Below are 19866 nucleotides of genomic sequence, written 5' to 3'. Positions count from 1 at the left end.
AAGTAGCAAACTGGTCATACAGCCGATCACACCCGCGCATGAGTTGAAGATATAATGTCCTAGCTTCGAGAAACCAGAACCAATGCTAAGAAAACTCGTCATTACATACGCCTGACGTGGCAGTGAGTGGGACGGTGACATTTTTCAGGCCCATGTCAAACTAAATGTCATAGGCTGACCTACACTTGTGTAAAACTTGGTCAGAAGGCGGACAGGCTAACCCGAGGCTAATGTATTCACCTTGTTCATCTCTCACTAAATTAGCATTTAGCAGGGCCTTGATTAATAAACGTCACTGCGAGGCGTCCCCGACGGCACCAAATGCAAAATACCGACCAGTGTGGCCGCCACAGTGGTTTAATTACGGCGATGATTAATTGTGTTGGTGATGATTAAAGGAGATTGCAGGGCAAGACCACGGCCGCGTGGCGCAACATGGCCGGGGGTGTCGGGTCGAGTCGACAGCGGGCGACCCGGCGACTCGGGGAGGCGAGGCGAGGAGAGACGCGCCCGAGCCCGGCCGGCCGCACCAGAGAACGGGCGAACTTTCAGTTTGGTGCACTTGGCTGCCCGTTTTATGACGCGCTGCAGAGTGAAATGATGGTCCCCCGGCGAGTCAGGCGCTCTATTTATGGCCGCGTCAACTGCGTGCCGTGATGCCGGCCGGTGATGAAACACTGCTCTGGGCGGCCAGTCGCGCCCGGGGTCCATCAGCCGACGGTGAGAGGGTGTGGAGGCCAGGCCGAACAGGCCGCTCGGACAGCCAGCTACGGCCGGCTGGGCCAGGCAGGCCACACAGCCAGGTACGGACGACTGAGCCAGACAGACCACACAGCCAGATATGGACGACTAAACCAGACAGACCACACAGCCAGGTACGGACGACTGAGCCAGACAGACCACACAGCCAGGTATGGCCGGCTGAACCAGACAGACCACACAGCCAGGTATGGCCGGCTGAACCAGACGGGCCACATAGCCAGGTATGAACAGCTGAACCAGACAGACCACACGGCCAGATATGGCCGGCTGAACCAGACGGGCCACATAGCCAGGTACGAACAGCTGAACCAGACAGACCACACAGCAAGGTACGAACAGCTGAACCAGACGGACCACACAGCCAGATACGGCGGGCTGAACCAGACAGACCACGCAGCCAGCTACGGCTGGCTGAACCAGGCGGACCACACAGCCAGGCACGAACAGCTGAACCAGACAGGCCACACAGCCAGGTACGGACGACTGAGCCAGACAGACCACACAGCCAGGTATGGACGACTGAACCAGACAGACCATACAACCAGCTATGGACGACTGGGCCAGCTAAGACCGGCTGAACCAGACAGACCACACAGCCAGGTACGGACAGCTGGACCAGACAGACCACAGAGCCAGGTACCGCCGGCTGAACCAGACAGACTACACAGCCAGGTACGGACGACTGAGCCAGGTACGGACGACTGAATCAGACAGGCTACGCTACAGCCGGCTGAACCAGACAGACCACATCACGGCGACATGACGTGGTCATGATGTAACACAGCCGGCGGTACGCACTGAGGCAGACAGAGCACCCCCTCTGCCCTGTCTCCGCTGTTCCACAGCCGCGTGAGGGAGCGGCTCGGCGCTGTTCTCCAGTACAGGTGGCGCGCCCGCCAGCCAGCCGCGACGGCCGACATGGGACGGCGGGGGGGGGGGGGGGCTCCGGCGCAGCGACAGCTCCGGCGCCAGCTGCGGCTCCGGTCCCCGGCACCCCGGCGCCGGCGCCGGAGCCAGGAGCCGGGAGCCGGGGCCGGAGACCGCCGCGCCGGCGCCGGAGCCAGGAGCCGGGAGCCGGGGCCGGAGACCGCCGCGCCGGCGTCGGAGCCAGGAGCCGGGAGCCGGGGCCGGGGCCGCCGCGCCGGCGCAGCCAGCCGGCTCACCGCACTGGCCCAGATACGGGGCTGGGCGGGACAGGAGCGAGCCCCCAGACGGGCGCAGGTCGCAGCCCACTCACCGAGGGGTGAGTGGGGGGCTGACGTGTGCCAGGGTCGATATTGCATGCCTCATTCCGCTCTGCAAGGCCTTACGTAATGTATGTAGGCTGCACTCAAGACACTGAACCGCGATGTGCCTGTAAGTGGCCCATCGAGGCCTCAGGACCCATCCCTGTTTGCTTGTCATGACGAGCTGTTCCGTACCTCGGCCCCCTGTGGTGACTGGACGGAGGGCTAATTGGGCTTTTGCTCGGGTCATGATCTGTCATGGGGCAGCTACATCAGATGTGCTGCTCGTGCTGAGAGGCACGGCTACAGGTCAGGGGCGCGGCCAGAAACACAAACACCACTGCCGTGTCATGTCGGTTCCAGTTTACAGACAACGTGCGGGCCGGGCCGTGCATGTTATCGAAGATCGGCAAAACTCAGGTGAGTTCCGCGGATGACGTTAGCAGCGAATCTCACCCCAAATGCTTCCAAACCATGCCGATTACCATTTTATAGATGAGAGCAAATTTTATGACTTCCAAATGCATCAAGGCCCAGTGAGTTCCCATACTCTCCTGGCCGCCCAGCTGACTAAAGCATCGGCCAGCACAGCACGCCGCACGGCGGGCCCAGCCGCCACCGCCACGCCCCGCCCTCCAGCAACCCGTGCGCCTCGTCTGTCTGGGCGCATCAACAGGTTCGGAGGGCGCCGGCCAGCGGGAGGCCGGCCGCCGCAGCAGGCGGTGAGTGATGCCGGCCGCCTGCGAGATGAGCCCAGCTTCCGGCCCCGAGAGATCAATAGCGCGCCGACTTCTCGCCCGCACGGCGATCGCAGGCGGCCGCCAGAACACGGCCCACGGAGAGCGTGCAGAGGCGGCGGGCAGGTCCCCCTCGTCACGACCGGGGCCGTCGCCTCGGCAGGCTCTCTCACCACGACCGGCCGCGTGCCAATGTTGCCGCCCACTGCAGCTAGTGCAAGGCGTGGAAGTAATTTCAAACTTTTGCTTAATTTTCTACCCGATCCAATTTAGGTGCGTGGTAAGTTTGCCTGCAGTGCAAAAGAAACGGAAGAATTTCTGCTGTGGCCAAATGAGAGTTTATATAACTCCTAGTTCTGTGCTCTCCGCGCAAAGCCCATGCAGCTCACATGCTGGCTATAACAAACAACTCACTGGGTAGTAGTGCACTACAGCATTGTGCTGCCTCCCCGTGAAGATGTGGCCGGCTGCCGTTGTGAGCCGGCCCCAGCAGCGGGCGTTACTCAGCTCCGACAGTGGGCGGTGCGCGGCGCCGGCAGCGGGCGGTGTTCGGCCCCAGCAGCGGGCGGTGCTCAGCCCCGGCAGTGGGCGGTGTTCGGCCCCGGCAGTGGGCGGTGCTCGGCCCCGGCAGCGGGCGGTGCTCGGCCCCGGCAGCGGGCGGTGCTCGGCCCCAGCAGCGAGCGGTGTGCGGCCCCAGCAGCGGGCGTCCACAGCCGGTCGCCGGCGCCGGAGGGAGGGTCGGCGCCTCGGCCCCGCCACAAAAACGGCGGCCGACGGCGCGCCGGCGTCGGCACCGACAGGCGGCGCTTTTTGCTCGCCACGGTCCAGATGTGCCTCCGGGCACACCAGATTAGAGTCGACTTTGATTGGCGAGTGAGCGTCGCGGTCGGAAAATAAGCGCGCTGCTGCGACGACGCCGCGCGTCCTCTGGGGAACGAAGGCGCCGCGTGTCCTCTGAGGAGCGACGACGCCGCGCGTCCTCTGAGGAGCGACGACGCCGCGTGTCCTCTGAGGAGCGACGGCGCTGCGTGTCCTCTGAGGAGCGACGACGCCGCGCGTCCTCTGAGGAGCGACGACGCCGCGCGTCCTCTGAGGAGCGACGACGCCGCGCGTCCTCTGAGGAGCGACGACGCCGCGCGTCCTCTGAGGAGCGACGGCGCTGCGTGTCCTCTGAGGAGCGACGGCGCCGCGTGTCCCCGAAGGAGCGACGGCGCCGTGCGTCCTCCAAGGAGCGATGAGACCCGCTCTATGAGGACGATGACGCTTTGCGTACTCTGAGTAGCGACAACGCCTTACGCCCTCCGAGGAGTGATGTGACCCGCCCTGTGAGGACGTTGACGGTATACGTCCCCGGACGAGTGACGCGTCACGCGTCTTCTGAGGGATGCGGCGCCGGGTGTTGTGCGCGGAGCGCCGGCACCGCGTGCTTCAGAGGAACGGCGATGCCTGCCCTTCGAGGGGCAGTGCACCGCGTGTCCCCCCAGGAGAGACTGAATCCAGGGAGCTCTGAGGGCCAAGGGCTGCTCGCCAATCCTGAAGGACGGGTTCGTTCTGTCTACAGTGGTGGCCAAGGCCTGCTCAATGCTGCTGTCAGCCTATCTCTATCAACGACACGGGCTGATCTGCAGCGGGTTTTCGAGAAGTCAATGGGCTTGGCATCGCTTCTCTCGGAAAGCGGCCTTCCCTCGGAACTGGTGGCATCCCCCGCCTCGTCTGAAGTCGGCCCGGGCAATCAGCAATCAAAGGCACGTTGGGCGGCCCGGCAGCTCGCTTCTGGCGGCGACGCCGACGGTCCACGTGGCGTGCGCCGCTGCAGGTCACCGCCCGCCGTCACCGACCGTCCTTAGCTCCATCTCGCTGACAGCCTCTCTCCGCCGGCTCAGCAGCCTGCCGTTCGCAGCCCTTGCTTACCACTGCGGCGCGGTTCCTCACCAGTCGCTGTCGATCCCGTGGGTCGTGTTTGCCGTCGTTTAGTCCGCTCATCCACCGTCGCACGCAACCATACGCCACCTGAATTGCTTCGCTGTCGTTTCCGTCCGACGCTCTGGAGCAGCAGCCAAGCTACGCAGCTTTCGCCGGTGCCGGTGAATGCGCTGCCGCCGCTTGGCGTCGATGCGAATCTGGGTGTGACCGCGGCCACCGGCGCGCGGGACGGCTGTGTGAGCCGACGCAACGACCTATATCTGTTTCCATAATACGCGCGTTCCCCAGGAGAAAGTGTTTGCGGGGCGGCCGATACGGCGGTAATGAGAGTCGTCGACGGCTGGATATCTGGAGCGCGGTGCCGGGGAACGTTAGCAGACCCGGCCGATCCCAGCCGCGGACCGATGCAGACCGCTGCGGCCGTAGCTCGCTCTCCGCGAGCCATCTGTGGACGTGGCCTCGTCCGCAGACCCGGCCAATCTCAGCCAATCCCAGCCGCGGACCGGTACAGACCGCCGCGGCCGCAGCTCGCTCTCCGCGAGCCCTCTGTGGACGCAGCCTCGTCAGCAGTCTAGGCCAATCCCAACCGCGGACCGATACAGACCGCTGCGGCCGCATCTCGCCTCCGCGTACCCTCTGAGGCCTCAGCCTCATCGGCAGATCCGACCAATCTCAGCCAATCCCAGCCGCGGGCCGTTGCACACCGCCGCGGCCACAGCTCACCCTCCGCGTGCCCTCTGAGGACGCAGCCTCGTCAGCAGACCCGGCCAATCTCAGCCAATCCCAGCCGCGGGCCGGTACAGACCGCTGCGGCCGCAGCTCGCTCTCCGTGAGCCATCTGTGGACGTGGCCTCGTCCGTAGACCTGGCCAATCTCAGCCAATCCCAGCCGCGGGCCGGTACAGACCGCCGCGGCCGCAGCTCGCCTTCGCGTGCCCTCTGAGGACGCAGCCTCGTCAGCAGACCCGGCCAATCTCAGCCAATCCCAGCCGCGGGCCGATGCACACCGCCGCGGCACCAGCTCGCCTCCGCGTGCCCTCTGAGGACGCAGCCTCGTCGGCAGATCCGACCAATCTCAGCCAATCCCAGCCGCGGGCCGGTACAGACCGCTGCGGCCGCAGCTCGCTCTCCGTGAGCCATCTGTGGACGTGGCCTCGTCCGTAGACCTGGCCAATCTCAGCCAATCCCAGCCGCGGACCGGTACAGACCGCTGCGGCCGCAGCTCACCCTCCGCGTGCCCTCTGAGGACGCAGCCTCGTCGGCAGATCCGACCAGTCTCAGCCAATCCCAGCCGCGGGCCGTTGCACGCCGCCGCGGGCAGCTCGCTCCCCGCGTGCCGTCTGAGGCCACAGTCTCGTCAGCTGGTCCAGCTGGTCCCTGCGCGGACGAGCTGCCGTCGAGTCTGTCACGTTGCCTCGTCTCAGTCCGCTGTTGGTTTGGTGTGTGCCATTGTGGGCGGGGCTCCGACAGGTCACTACTGGGAACTGAGCCCACTGTAAGCTGCCGTCAGCTCGGCGGGCCAGAGCCCTGAGCCAGCCCCGATCATTGATCAGCCAGGCATTGATAATTAATTGGAGAGGCCTGGTAATGTCATGCCGTGATGAGCTCCCGGAGCACTCCAGCTGCATCGAATATTCATAAGCCCCAAGTGCATCGCCGATGGGAAAAGAGGCTTCGTTTCTTCCAGCCTTCCGTGCTAGGGAGATGCATTCTTCAGGGTATTGGGAACGGTGTTGTACGACAGGTAGTGGTAGATAAGTAGTGTATTACTGTTGTATTTCTACACAGCAAAACTTTATACAAGTCATAGCTGTCAAAGCCCATAATACGCTGGCGATCTCACATTGGATAGCTTCCACAGCTCGACCATTGCCGCCGTGTGTTGTTGAGACTACTTCGCCTTTCGTTGCTGTTTGCGACGCCTTCCGGCGCGCGGCGGCTATGAAAACCTGTGTGGCATTGATGACTAGTTTATGGTCAAAGTTTGCTTCTGGTTCCCTGCGCGAAGACTTCGTTTCACACTCCGTGTCTTATTATAGCGAAGACGGCATTCATTTATCGCGAACACATCAACATCGCTGATGATTTATGTACCGACAACGATGTACTTTACGCCGACAACAACCATCACGTTGATCGATACGCACGGTGCAGGGTTCGGAAACGAAACCTGCGGTAGCAGACTGCTTATTAATCTCAGGTCCGGGTCGCTGGCTGGGGAAGCGCTTTTGCCTGTCACTTGCGCGGGGTGGTGTCAAGAAAAGTGAAGAGTGGAGGGGTCTGCGAGCGGCTCAAACGACCGTCAAATGCCCAGCGCGAGCCGTTATGTGAAACCTGCCAGATCGCTAACTAGCTAAACTGCCAGATCGCTAAACTAGCCTGTTGTTGACTCGGAACATAGGTGACATCGGAACTTGCCGCATCGGGAGTCGCTAACTTGTCGACAGCATTGACAAGGCCGTAATGTCTCGACCCTCGACAAGCAAAACAGTTTGCTGAACGCCGCTGGGAGCGGGCCGGGCTCGCCGCGCAGAGCCAGTTACCGTTCCACTGACGAGACAATACGTGACGGGGTGGATCGCTGGCTTGTCGGCGGCGCAGAGCCGGGCTCGCCCGACCGAGGGAGCGCGGCCGCGCGCCGCTGGCAGCCGGCTCCTCCATCTCCGCTCCAGATTCCAGGGCGGTCGGCGTGGCGTCCGGCCCGCGGCGGCTCTAGTTAGAGGCGGAGGCATGCATAAATCCAGCGGCGCCGGGGTCCGGCTCGCCGGACAAACACCGCACGGCCGGCCGGGAGCGGCCCCACCTCCGCAGCGGCATCACCGCTGCCGGGAGCGGCCCCACCTCTGCAGCGGCCCCCGCCGCTGCCGGGAGCGGCCCCACCTCCGCAGCGGCCCCCGCCGCTGTCGGGAGCGGACCCAGCTCCACAGCGGCACACGCCGCTGCCGGGAGCGGCCCCACCTCCGCAGCGGCACTCGCTGCTGCTTGGAGCGGCCCCACCTCCGCAGCGGCCCCCGCCGCTGCCGGGAGCGACCCCACCTCCGCAATCGCATCCGCCGCTGCCGGACTCAACACGGTGGCGGCCGACTAACGAATGCAGCTGACTCCCTGATGAGATCAACAACGAGGCTGGCTGGCGATGGGCTCAACAAAAGACACCTGGTCGTGGCGCGGCCTGCCGGCGCATCTGATAGCTATCGCGCTTTCCAAGGCGACCGACTTATACTTGGCTCAATAATTTTGCTGAATGTCATTGCTGGGCTTACTAAGCTCAATGGCTCAATGGCACTCAATGGCAAGTGCCAATGAGCTTCTAGTCTGACAGATCTAGTGCCAATGGTCACTTTCAGTGACCAGCTGAGTTACTAAGTGTCGCTTAGTGACTCAACTGACTGAGATGCCGGGTTTACCAAGGGCGTTGAAAGCTGCCACAGGCTCCGGCGCCGCCGACTGCTGTTATTCGTCACATAAGCTACAAACTGCCAGCCGTCTATTCTCACAAGGAGCGAACCGTTCCCAGATGTGCCGAGAAACCGACGGCTGTTCGGCCGTCCCCAGAGAGCGTTCGTTCTGACACCACGGCGGGGCCTCCGCACGGCAGCGACTTCCTCTGATCGCTGACGATACCGCAGTGCTGGAACGACGTCTGGGTCGACGCCATGAGTCCCACGACAGCAGCCTCTTCCAGCCTCTGGCGGCGCCGTGTCAGGAGAATGTGTGGGTGGACGCGTCGTTTCTCGGTTCATTCAATTTTCTCCGAGTTTCTGAGCGGAGTGGGAGTAAAAAAGCAAGGGTGCTGACTGAATTGTTTGTTTTAAGCCTGTTTCAGCTCCCGGTTACACGGAAGTGCCGAAGGAGCTCGCAACGTGCCCTCTTTGATGTGGAAATTGTTTCCTTTGCAGGCGAAGCGACGCCGCGGATAAGGAGATAAGAGTGTCATCTTCCCTGTCAGGAGTGCGCGAGGCGCGCACTTGTATCTCCGCACGCCTGGGTGGGAGCATGAGGTCTGATCGTGACCGGTCGCCAGTGCCAGCGCTGCTCTGGCCCGGGTCGCACGAGCCCGAGACTGCACTGCACTCAACCTCTCATCCAATTATCCTGAAGGCACTCGAGCTTAGAATGAGAGAAGACATCGATCCTCACTGTATGCAATCAATGTTCTAACCCGTTCGTAAAAGTGCTCCGACGAATTGGCAATTTTCTGCAACACTAAGGAGGTGCCTTGAATCGGAATGCTTCACCATGTGCGCATGGCATTATGCCTTTTAACTAGCCATAGTTCGGGAGACTAGAGCAATCCAATCAAGTATGCTATCCCGGGTAGCAGATTCAATGTCTTGCATTACGAAAAGATCGTGCTGGGTAAAAGGAATCAATCGTTGTTGTAAGTTTTGAGCGATCCCGCTTCACTGAAGTACCTCAGGTGTAGCAGAATCAGTCCCTGACTGTCATCTGAGAAGGGAACCTCTAGCTGTGCCAAATGTCAGTGTGTAGAAGAAATGCAGCCAGCGTGCGATAACAAGAACGCAGAGGCAGACCAAGAGAACTAACCGTCGGACGGAGCTAGGTCATGACGCCGACCGCCGCGTTCGCGACCTCCCAGCGAGGTCACAACTGGCAAGGCGTTTTCAAATAGCTCCAGTGGCTGTTTCGAAGCCCTCTGTTGCACCAGATAAATGCACGGGCTTGAGAGCGTTGTGTGCCTTTGTTAGCCCCAAGCCGAAGCTGAAATTCAAACGGAATCGAAAGACATTGACGGAAAAATAACATAATTCGCCCACAGACCTCCATTCAGTTTAGTGTGGAAACTGAAGAACACCTGGGACCGGAGCATAGTCATTTTTGGTGTCTCCAGGTTCTGTTTGAGCCTGGGTTTGACCATAAGTTGATGAAACCCATATTGCATACAGAAGCAATGCTGTCCACTTGTGTATGGCCACAACCCAGCATTTATGATGGCATTTAACGTGAATGCTGGCGATAAAACACCACACACACACTGAGCACCACACACTGAACTAAAAACAAAACAGCGAGGCGAGACCAGAAACAAGCCACACAGACCTCACAATCAGCGGGCACTTTGCAAACATTCGAGCGAAGACAAACAGCAAGCGAACATAAGTTCCTAATGAGGGACAATGGCCCACGTTGCTCGGACGGAACAGAAACTCTGCCAGGCCCACGGTAGTTTCGGTGAGGCTTCCCGTGGTGCCGGCGGGCCACGACTCCCGCTCCTGGGTATGTGCATACGGCGGCAGGACGGTCACCGACTCCCCGGCCGTCGTCTTCCCTCCCCTACCCCCCCCCCCTCCCCCCGCCTCAGTGACGGTGATCAATCTCACGTGCCGCGCCCCAGGCCGGCCGGAGGGGAGTCGCGGGCGACGAGGGCCCACCCCGGCCGGCGCCGTCTTGTCCCAGCAGGAGCCGACGCCCGGCGGCCAGCGACCCCGACACCCCTTCAGCAGCCCTGGGACGACGGTAAGCCCGGCCGTAAGGTCACAACTCTGCTCCAGCCGTCCTGGCGCCGCCCGACCCAAGGTCACCGGCATCCCTCCATCATGAGACGGAGGTGACTACTGACCTCAGGTCACGGCACTGCTCCAGCCGTCCTGACGCCGCCCGACCCGAGGTCACCGGCATCCCTCCGTCATGAGACGGAGGTGAACACTGACCTCAGGTCACGGCACCGCTCTAGCCGTCCTGACGCCGCCCGACCCGAGGTCACCGGCATCCCTCCGTCATGAGACGGAGGTGAACACTGACCTCAGGTCACGGCACCGCTCTAGCCGTCCTGACGCCGCCCGACCCGAGGTCACCGGCATCCCTCCGTCATGAGACGGAGGTGAAAACTGACCTCAGGTCACGGCACCGCTCTAGCCATCCTGACACCGCCTGACCCGAGGTTTTAGGACACCGGCACCCTCCAACTTCCAGAGGACGATTATGGCCCCTGGGTCAGGTCGCGATCCTTCACATATACATGGCTCGCTCTTCAAACCCATCCACCTCCTGCCAGCTCATCACTTAAGTCGTGTACGATTGGGCGCCGTATGTTAGTTGAGCCCACCGATTATGATATACTGCTGAAGTTCGTGCACATAATTTGGGTTGCACAGGTTTAGCTATGACCCACGCCTGACACTCCAAGTTAATGAAATGGACGTTGCCGTGATGCTTTTGCTGACTATTGTGACCTGTCTGCCTGCCTGACCTTCCGTTCTGCCTATCATGCTGCCGATACCGTGTCAGGCATTTCCTGCTACTGAGATCATAATCATATGCGTGCTTTCATCATCCAGGTCATGTAACTATTGACGAACTGCTGACCTGCGTACCTCTGAGCCTCAACGAAGGCATGCATGCTTGCACATCACCCCGACGAGCTATACGCCGTATGGGGACGTGACATATGACGGCTGTAATGCATGTGGTCCTAGGTCATGACGATAACTCATGCTTAACGGCTTAACGTCATGTCTATCGTACAGGATGGTGGTACATCGCATCAGGGACACACTAATCCCATGTGCTGCGGTCCGGGCCTAAAACTCAGGCTGTGTGAACGGCACGTAGGTGGTCACCTCCTCCTGACTGACTCGAGTCCGCAAGCCCTGATCGGCCCGTAGGTGGTCACGTGCTCCTGACTGACTCGAGTCCGCAGGCCCTGATCGTGGTGGTGGCCACGTGCTCCTGACTGACTCGAGTCCGCAGGCCCCGGTTCGGCTAGCCCGGCTTCGCAGCCTGGCGGCGATCTCGTCAGATGGGAGGTGGAAGCTCGTCAGTGGCCAGATTCCTCGTATAGATCACGGCCAACAGAGGAATGTCGGATTAAGCCTGACAGGGCCGGCAGCCGCGGCGGCGTCCATTACACTGGCAGGCTGCCGTACCTTTGATGGCGCGTCATTTCTCCGCCAGACATAATGAAACGTGGCGAAATTGCGGGATGCTTGACGGCCTTGGGTCTGTTGACGGGGAACCGGAGCACGTGTAATGGTGTTGAAGTGGTTGGCACACCAAGTCAGCGGCGAGCAGGTCACACCGCACGAACAATGAACGTGCAACAAGCACACCGATGCGGGCCAAAAACCGCATCGTCATTCTTAATGGAATGGATCACATGTTCTGTTCAACAGTCCGTACAGCGACCACCGATTTTAAGGCCAGACGTAAAATGTGTGTGTGGGGGGGGGGGGGGGTAGGATAGTCGCAGCACATACCAACGTGCGCCATATTGCTGCTAATATTAGCAGACCCTTATCAACGCCAATAGCCAGGCACTATATCACTTCCTGCCGCAGCTGTTCAGGATTATGACATTCTCAGCCCCACGCGCAGCCTATCCCGCCGCTTTGGAACTATCCTGCAAAGCAGCAGAATCAATCGTTTATTACGTCTAACGAGATTAACATTGCTATCTTGCCGACGGTTCAGTTCGGTATCGGGCTGTAGCACGGGTTCAGTTCGGTATCCGGCTGCAGCACGGGTTCAGTTCGGTATCGGGTTGCAGCACGGATCCAGTTCGGTATCGGGCTGCAGCACGGGTTCAGTTCGGTATCGGGCTGCAGCACGGATCCAGTTCGGTATCGGGATGCAGCACGGATCCAGTTCGGTATCGGGCTGCAGCACGGATCCAGTTCGGTGTCGGGCTGCAGCACGGATCCAGTTCGGTATCGGGCTGCAGCAAGGTCAGTCCTGCAGGTGGTGAGTTACCTCGCTACAATTTTACCATATTAGTTGCTCAGAACACAGCTCTCTTTTGGTTCCGGTGATAGCCGCCCACCTAAAATCATTATCATCCTATTTTTCGTTGAAAGATTCAACATGTTGATTGCACAAAGACTGCTATTTACTTAAAAAACGAGCACACAAAAGTTGACACTGCTGTGGTTCAACATCGCCCGCAACGTTATCAAAAAACATGTTTGGATACTGGAAGTACCACTGCGCAGTGCTTCCCATCCACTTGATCTGAGGCATGAAGTTCGTCTCATTAGTAATGGTTAGAGGTAGAGCACTTTACCAAAAAACAAATACCAAACGAATCCGAAGCAAATACAACAACATTTAATACATTTAACCAGACAACTTTTGGGTAGCTTTGATTTCTCCACGATGCTCCTTTATCACTACTAAATAACACGAATCGGTAAAGCTTGGTGGCGTCCGGCCGCATGGACTTCCAGTGCGACTTACTCAGAATGTTGGCTGTGGTTTCGCTCCACAAAACAGGCCACCGGTGGCACGTGACGGCCCATAACTCGCCGGCAGCGGCCACACTTCCCCGACGGCCCGCCGCTGTTCCGGTGCTGCGGTCCACACGCACGCGCGCCGCGCCGGCCGTGGGCGCGAGGCCGGCGCCGGACCGTTATCCAAGTCACGCAGCCACCGACCGGTGCCGTGCGACGCTCCCAGCCGCTGGTCGAGACAGGTGACAACTGACGATCCTCAGCGACGACTGGCCGGTGTGCAGTCAAGCCACGAGAGCGGGGAGCGATGGTTCCTCTCGTCTCGGTGTGTTGTGCGTGAACATGTAACCCGCTCACATTTTCTCAGGGTGTTTCGAGGGACAGGCGGGCTGGAACGCCACAAGGAGATTGAGAAACGTAACAGCCAAACGTACAAGTCACACGTTCTCCACCTGCAAGCTGTGACCCAGCAATTCTGAAACTGCTCTCTAATCTGTCTGTCTATCAGTCAGTCAGAAATCTGCCACCTCTATCAGTGAACCACCCGCACGAATCCACATCAACAACGTTTGTTTGTCTTGGCCTGTCCTCGTCCCGACACACATTTTTGTTTAGGCCCCGGATTTGCAGGCGGACATACGCTATCAGGGACGGACGTCGCGTGAATGCTTTTGACGATTTTTTTGGCGTATGTATATTTGGTGTCATCCAGGCGACGCTGTCGCTCTGCACAGCGAGACGCAAATCTACGCTGTCGGCTTGACCGCGATGGAAACTAAGGAAATCAAGATGAAGCAAGCGGTGACGGGCGCTTGCCAGCCGGGGTCTACAACATGCGAGGACATTCTCAAACGGGACAGGTAACGTTTGACTTCATCGTTGGAAATGCCGTGCCTGCGAGGGCTGTTCATTGGTCTTGCCTGGAAGGCAAGGCTAGTCAAGTTGCAGAGCTTTTTAGAGGCTCAGTGCTACTCCCAGCCCACCCGCGTCCGAACTGTCGTCACTGTTTTAAGACTGCAAATAGGAGTCGCAAGTCACGGAGTTGGAATCTTGATTACGTCATATAGATCACCACAGGACCGCATTCTGAAACTCACGTCATGCTTCCCGAACACTCGGTCTCCATCGGCATGCTTCCCACACACCCGGTCTCGATCGGCATGCTTCCCGAACACCTGGTCTCGATCGGCACGCTTCCCGAACACCCAGTCTCCATCGGCGCGCTTCCCGAACATCCGGTCTCGATCGGCACGCTGTCGTCATGGTTTTGCGCTGAGATGCAAATGTAAAGCACACTTGCGCGTCCTTTTTATGTCTGTTCTTTGTGACTGATTTGCACTATCAACAAGCAAAACGTTCAAGAGGCTGTCTATGTCAATACACAACACCAGCTGGCTCAGACTTTTTACGTCATTTCGGTGCGAGGTCGACCTGCAGGACACGTCCAACATGTGATGACCTCTTGCCATCTGGCCCGACCATTGCCGCGAGCTAATGCTTAATTTTTCACCACATTGTCGCCGCAATATTAAGCGTCATCTGGGCAGACACCGGCAATAAAGCATGAGCCTAGATGTGTGCCAAGGCAGCCGGTTTTTGTGAACATGGACGCCATTGGGGTCACGTACAGCCGGCGACCGGGACAAAAACACGCGCGGGCCCAACGCGTAGGCGGAAAGGGTGACGGACAGCTTCAATGCTGGTACTAAACGACCGCAGAAAAAGCGCGCGTGTGACGCGCATAACAGGTTTGGAGTGCGTATTGTCATTCATCCTACGCTGTGATTCTCGTGTGGTGTGAATCTGAATCACTTTTGTGCAGTGAAGGTGCTCAAATCAGCTGACTTATGCGCTGCGATGTCCTAGATTACGCCAACTTCTTTGTCTTCGAGACATCGATTTCGATATTTCAGCTGGATACACCATTGTCACCTCAAAGCCGCACTATCTGATCTCGGCAATGCCAGTACCTGAAGGTTTTTCCTTCCAGCCGGAAACACGGAAGTTTCGGGGCGCAGCCTTCCTCTTGCCCTTCGCGAATCCTGTGCAGCGAGTCTTTTGACCGAGGCAACCTCTTCTCCGAAACAAAGGAATGCGGCCCGCGTCTTCGAGGAAATTACGACACTGCTACCGTCGCATGAGCAAGCCTCGCAACAGGCGTCCACGGGCAGCCTCCAGGAGCGTGTACGTCTCATTTCTTCAGCACGTTCTGCCGCGCACATCCCGTCTGTTTTCACATGGCATCCGTGGCGACTGCAAGGCACGCTGCGACCGGCATCAAGGCTAGGGACAGCTCTGACCGGGGACGGCCCTGCGTCCGCAGAGGGCTCCCCTGCTCCCCTGTCTGATACGATCCATGTCGGGATTCAGGGGGCGCCCGGGCTCGCCCGTGCGACCCATGTCAGGGTTCAGGAGGCGCCCGGGCTCGCCCGTGCGATCCATGTCAGGGTTCAAGAGGTGCTCGGGCTCGCCCATGCGGTCCATGTCAGGGTTCAGGAGGGGCCCGGGGTCGCCCATGCGATCCATGTCGGTGTTCAGGGGGCGCCCGGGCTCGCCCATGCGACCCATGTCGGGGTTCAGGAGGTGCCCGGGTTAGCGCATCACGAGAACGGTCGCTTGGCCACTGTCCCTTACAGGCAAACTAAACTCGCAGTGCATACTTATGAGGACAGATGTTAAACGCAGCGAAATTGTGTGGTCAGTTCCACCAAGCGCAAGTACGATCCACGACACTCGTACGTCCGCTCTACGGTGTGGACACGGGACGCGGACGGACCGTGAGCATGAAAAATGTTTAATAATGTGATGCGTTAGTTCAAAAGCTAGAATCAATGCTATAGTTACATTTTAAGTCGCAGCTAAGTGTCAGGAATTGATGCATTTAAATTCGTAATGGTCCGCACACTTGCCACAGGCATATTAAAATAAGCGAGTAGGGCACTTCCGCTTTAGGATGCAAGCCTTCGGCCTCTAGTGGGATCAGGCGCAGGGTGATCTGTCTGGTGACCGGTGGTCACTGGTCAGTGTGTCCATGCCCGACTGTAGGTGACCAGGTCAGTGTATCCAGACCCTACCGGCATTGACCTGCCCAGCGTGCCCAGAGTCCGCGGGGTGGGGACTCGGGTGCACTCTTCGAAGGTTGTTCGAAGACTTCGAAACACAGTGTCTGATTTAGAGCGCCAGACGGCAGTGTGCTGCTGAGATGTTCGCGACGGCATCCGGCTGGCTGTGCTGACCGCCTGCGCGGCGTGGCCAAGCGAACCTCGCGGCCAATGAAACCCCGCGGCCGTGAGAGCGCACATGAAAGGGCTGCCGAGAGCTGCGTAACGACGGCCCGACGGAGGGCATGCCGTCCGCGGCGGCCGGATGGTGCTACAGGTGGCGCTTCTGTGCGCGGGCAAGAGGACAGAAGCCGCCAGCTCGCCGTAATCGGCAAGCTCTTCGAAACCGATTACTTGGACTGTAAATCAGCCCGCTGTAATTGTCTGTCATTATCTCATGAAGACTTCGAAACTATGTATTAAATGGGTGTAAGACGGCCCGAGGCCGTGACCGCAGGGCACACACCGATGAACTGACCATGTACCCTCTCGGCTCCCCGGAACAGGACTAGACGAGACCCACTACCCTGAGGCCTTCACAGCCTGCGCATACACGAACGGCAAACCATTTCAAACGTACCCAGTCGCAGAAGCCACCTACGTAAGAACGAGGCTCGTCTCTCAGGGCACGACCGTGCGGCCAATCATTAGAAAGCCGGCCAGTGGACGTGCATTCTGCCGACCACACACACGGCCATATTACCCAGCGGGGCCATGCATATTAATCGGGTGCAGGCTGCGCCGGGCCCGGCGGGAGGACGGACAGCCCGGCCGCGCGGCCCGCCAGACCCGGCGCAAAACCAGGCTCGGAGACGGACCGAAAAACGACACGGCGCCGGGTCAATAAACCACGTGACCGTCGGCGCCGTGACGGGCCCGACGCCGCTGAATGGGGGCCGCAGGCGATGATTTATGGTCGCGGCAGACGCGCGCGCGGGGGACGGCGCGGCGACGAAAGAGGCCCACGCGCGGCGACGGCAGAGGCCTACGCGCGGCGACGGCAGAGGCCTACGCGTGGCGGCAGAATCTCACCGGTGGCGACGGCGCCGCGGCGGCGGCAGAGTCCCACGCGAGGTGGCGGCAGAAGCCCACGCGTGGCGACGGCGCGGCGGCCTCGGCAGGATGTAGAGCGAAGCAGCCCGTCTCCGAGACGAGGCGTCCGCCGATCACGAACTCGACCGGCGTCGCTCGCCGCTACCGTCAGCGGTGAGCGGCTGACGCCACGACCTCAGCGGCCGCCGCCCCCTGGCGTCAGGCCGGCCGCAAAATGGCACCAGCAGTCGAGGTGCCCAGCAGATCACCACAAATGGTCAACCCATCATGCCTGCATCATGATGTTCAGGTACGACACATGTCATGCGGCGCTGATTTTGTAAGCTGGTTACGGAGAATCACCGTGTGGGTCGTGTACCGTCTTGCACCGCCCGCCATTCGCGTATGTTGACCGTGACGCTATCGAAATCGTGCGGCGACGTTTGGTCAGTCGCCGCGGCAGCTGGCTGGGCATCACAGAGCCGCGCGACGTCACACAAATGGTGGGCTCGGCCGAAATTGATGAGACACTGTCCCAATATCAGCTGTTTTGCATATTTTCCCATGGATGAGAAACTTACCCATACGTCCACTTAAGTCCTCCGACGTCGCTAAGAACCACCGGATGTAGGCTGCACGGGCTGCAGCGGACGCGCTCATAAATCGCAAACACCGAAAGAGATCGTGACTGTCGACTTGTGCCACGGTCGGCCAGACACGTTCCCATGTCGCCGCTCATTATACGTGCTGCACGTTGTCAGTTGTGGATCTTCGAGGCGGCATGTACCGGCGGTGTAGCAGGCCGCATGTGTCGCACACCGGCGGCCTGCGGCCGTGCTCGCCGCCAGCCGTCGATGTCGCGACAACGCTTTTTTATCCAGGCACACGGAACCCATGAAACCCGTCAGACCGCCCCCGGGTCGGATCTGCACCTCCGCTGCCGTCAATCGCCCGGATCAGGCCCCTCGAGTGCCATTACCCGATCCACGCAGCTGCGACTTGATTTCTGCTCGCTGGAGTGATCCCGACCATTGGTGACGACAAAAAGCCCAGATATTTGCGCGCGGCAAAGAAGCCCGTTCTGAGACGGCTGGTTTGGCTTGACTGACACGTTGGGGTCGCGAGGAATGCTGACTATTGAGCGGCGAAGAGCCTAGGACAGCTTGTGTCACAGCAACGTCATCAGAAGAGACATCTTAAATCATTAGTGTGCCTTGCAGACTCGGGCGTTCACATGCGGTGGTGGAGCTATGTGTGGAAGGCGCAGGAAGCGTTCAAAGAGAGCCAGGTGTGGCGCGCCTTGCACATTAAGAATGCGTGAATCCTCTCCACGTGCAGTTGTACATCATGGAGCCAACTACGCACATCATCCGGTGACTTCATCCATATATTTAAAATCTTTGAATGATTCGGATATCCGGAAAAGTGCCAGCTCCGTTTATCACGCTCCTCGTCTCCGCGCGGAGAGAAAGCAGGACTCGCATCGAGCCTCGAGAACCTGTTGTCTGAGCAGCGTAAAAGGTCCCCATGTGAGCTGGAACGCCACGAGCGTCGACAACTTCTTTATGATTTCTGCGATCAATGATTGGATCCCAGAACTCTTGGTGCGTTCCTTTTCGGTTGCTTTACTGCCCACATAATATACATCATATGCAACTATACTTAAACTCTCCCCATTGATGGCTGTGTATTGGGCTACCTAAAGTCACCGCATAGGCAGAATAGACATATGTTTGTCACTGCTCCGCATCCAAACAACTGCCAAAATCGTTCGCGGGATGTCATTCGCTACATTTTACGGTGCTAAAGATACGGAATTCTTCTCAACCCCGCCCCATTTCGCAACACCAAAAGAGGCTCTCTCTCGCGGAACATGCCGACAGAGGGTCCACATGTCAAGCCTGGCATCTTCAGTCAGGACCCACCTTCCACTGAATCCACCCGCGGCGCAGGCAGTCCGCTCCACTCGACGTTCGCTTCGGCGCGACGGGACGGCCGCGGCTCCACTGCCACACTGCCAGCGTCCACCGCCGCGGCGCACAGCGCTGGCACCTCCCGACGCGCGCTGTGCCCCCTCCCCTCGCGACAGCGGAGCGCCGACTGGCGGCAGGCGGCGCGGCGCGGCGCGGAGGCCGAGCGGCGTCCGGCCGCCGGCGACGCCAGCACGTGCGCCCTCCCTCCGCCCGGCCGCCAGCGCGGGGCAGGTTACCCGGGCGGCGGCGGGGCGGCCGGGGGCTGCGCGCCCGCGGACGAGGCAGCGGCGGCGCGGAGGTCAGACGAGCCGCGCTCGTTCGCCCTGTCGTGGTCACGTCGGCCGGGCCTTTGTCCACAGAGGGACGAGCGGTCGACCTGCATACTCAGACTCTGTCAGGACCCCGGTGGGGACTGAGCCGGCTGCGCGGACGGCGCGACTTTGGCCGCGCGTGTCGCGCCATCAGGTGTTCGTGTGACAGCATGGATCGCCAAAGAGATAGGAATCGAGCGTGGGGTGTTACACCGACCTTTGACCTCAAGACAAGTGGTTTGGTATGAGCTGTGGAACGGGCCAGAGAGTGCACAGTTCATTGTCCTGCGCGTGGCGGCGTCGGTTCATATGAGAGCTTTAGACGGGTATCGACCATGCGGCCATGGTGCATACCATGGAGCCCCGCAGATAAGCCTTCCACATGGTCTTATCGGCAGGTTCATAACCATGCCGGGACACCCAACGACATTTGCAGATCCGACAACTCGGGGATATATGTAAAATAGTAACTCGCAAGCCTTTATCTGAGCTGGGATCTGAAAAGATACATTACCAATCAGGGACATGCTTAGCGATGTTTGAGTGTATGCTGTTCATGTGCCGACTTAGCTTTCATTGTTGCTGCTGCCCTTTTCTCCCATGTTTCACATCGATG

The sequence above is a fragment of the Pollicipes pollicipes genome, unplaced genomic scaffold (assembly GCF_011947565.3).
Source record: "Pollicipes pollicipes isolate AB1234 unplaced genomic scaffold, Ppol_2.1 Scaffold_7261;HRSCAF=8764_pilon_pilon_pilon, whole genome shotgun sequence".
NCBI classification, from domain to species: Eukaryota; Metazoa; Arthropoda; class Thecostraca; order Pollicipedomorpha; family Pollicipedidae; genus Pollicipes; species Pollicipes pollicipes.
The sequence above is the reverse complement of the archived record's forward strand: the minus strand, read 5'-3'. Positions refer to the sequence as shown.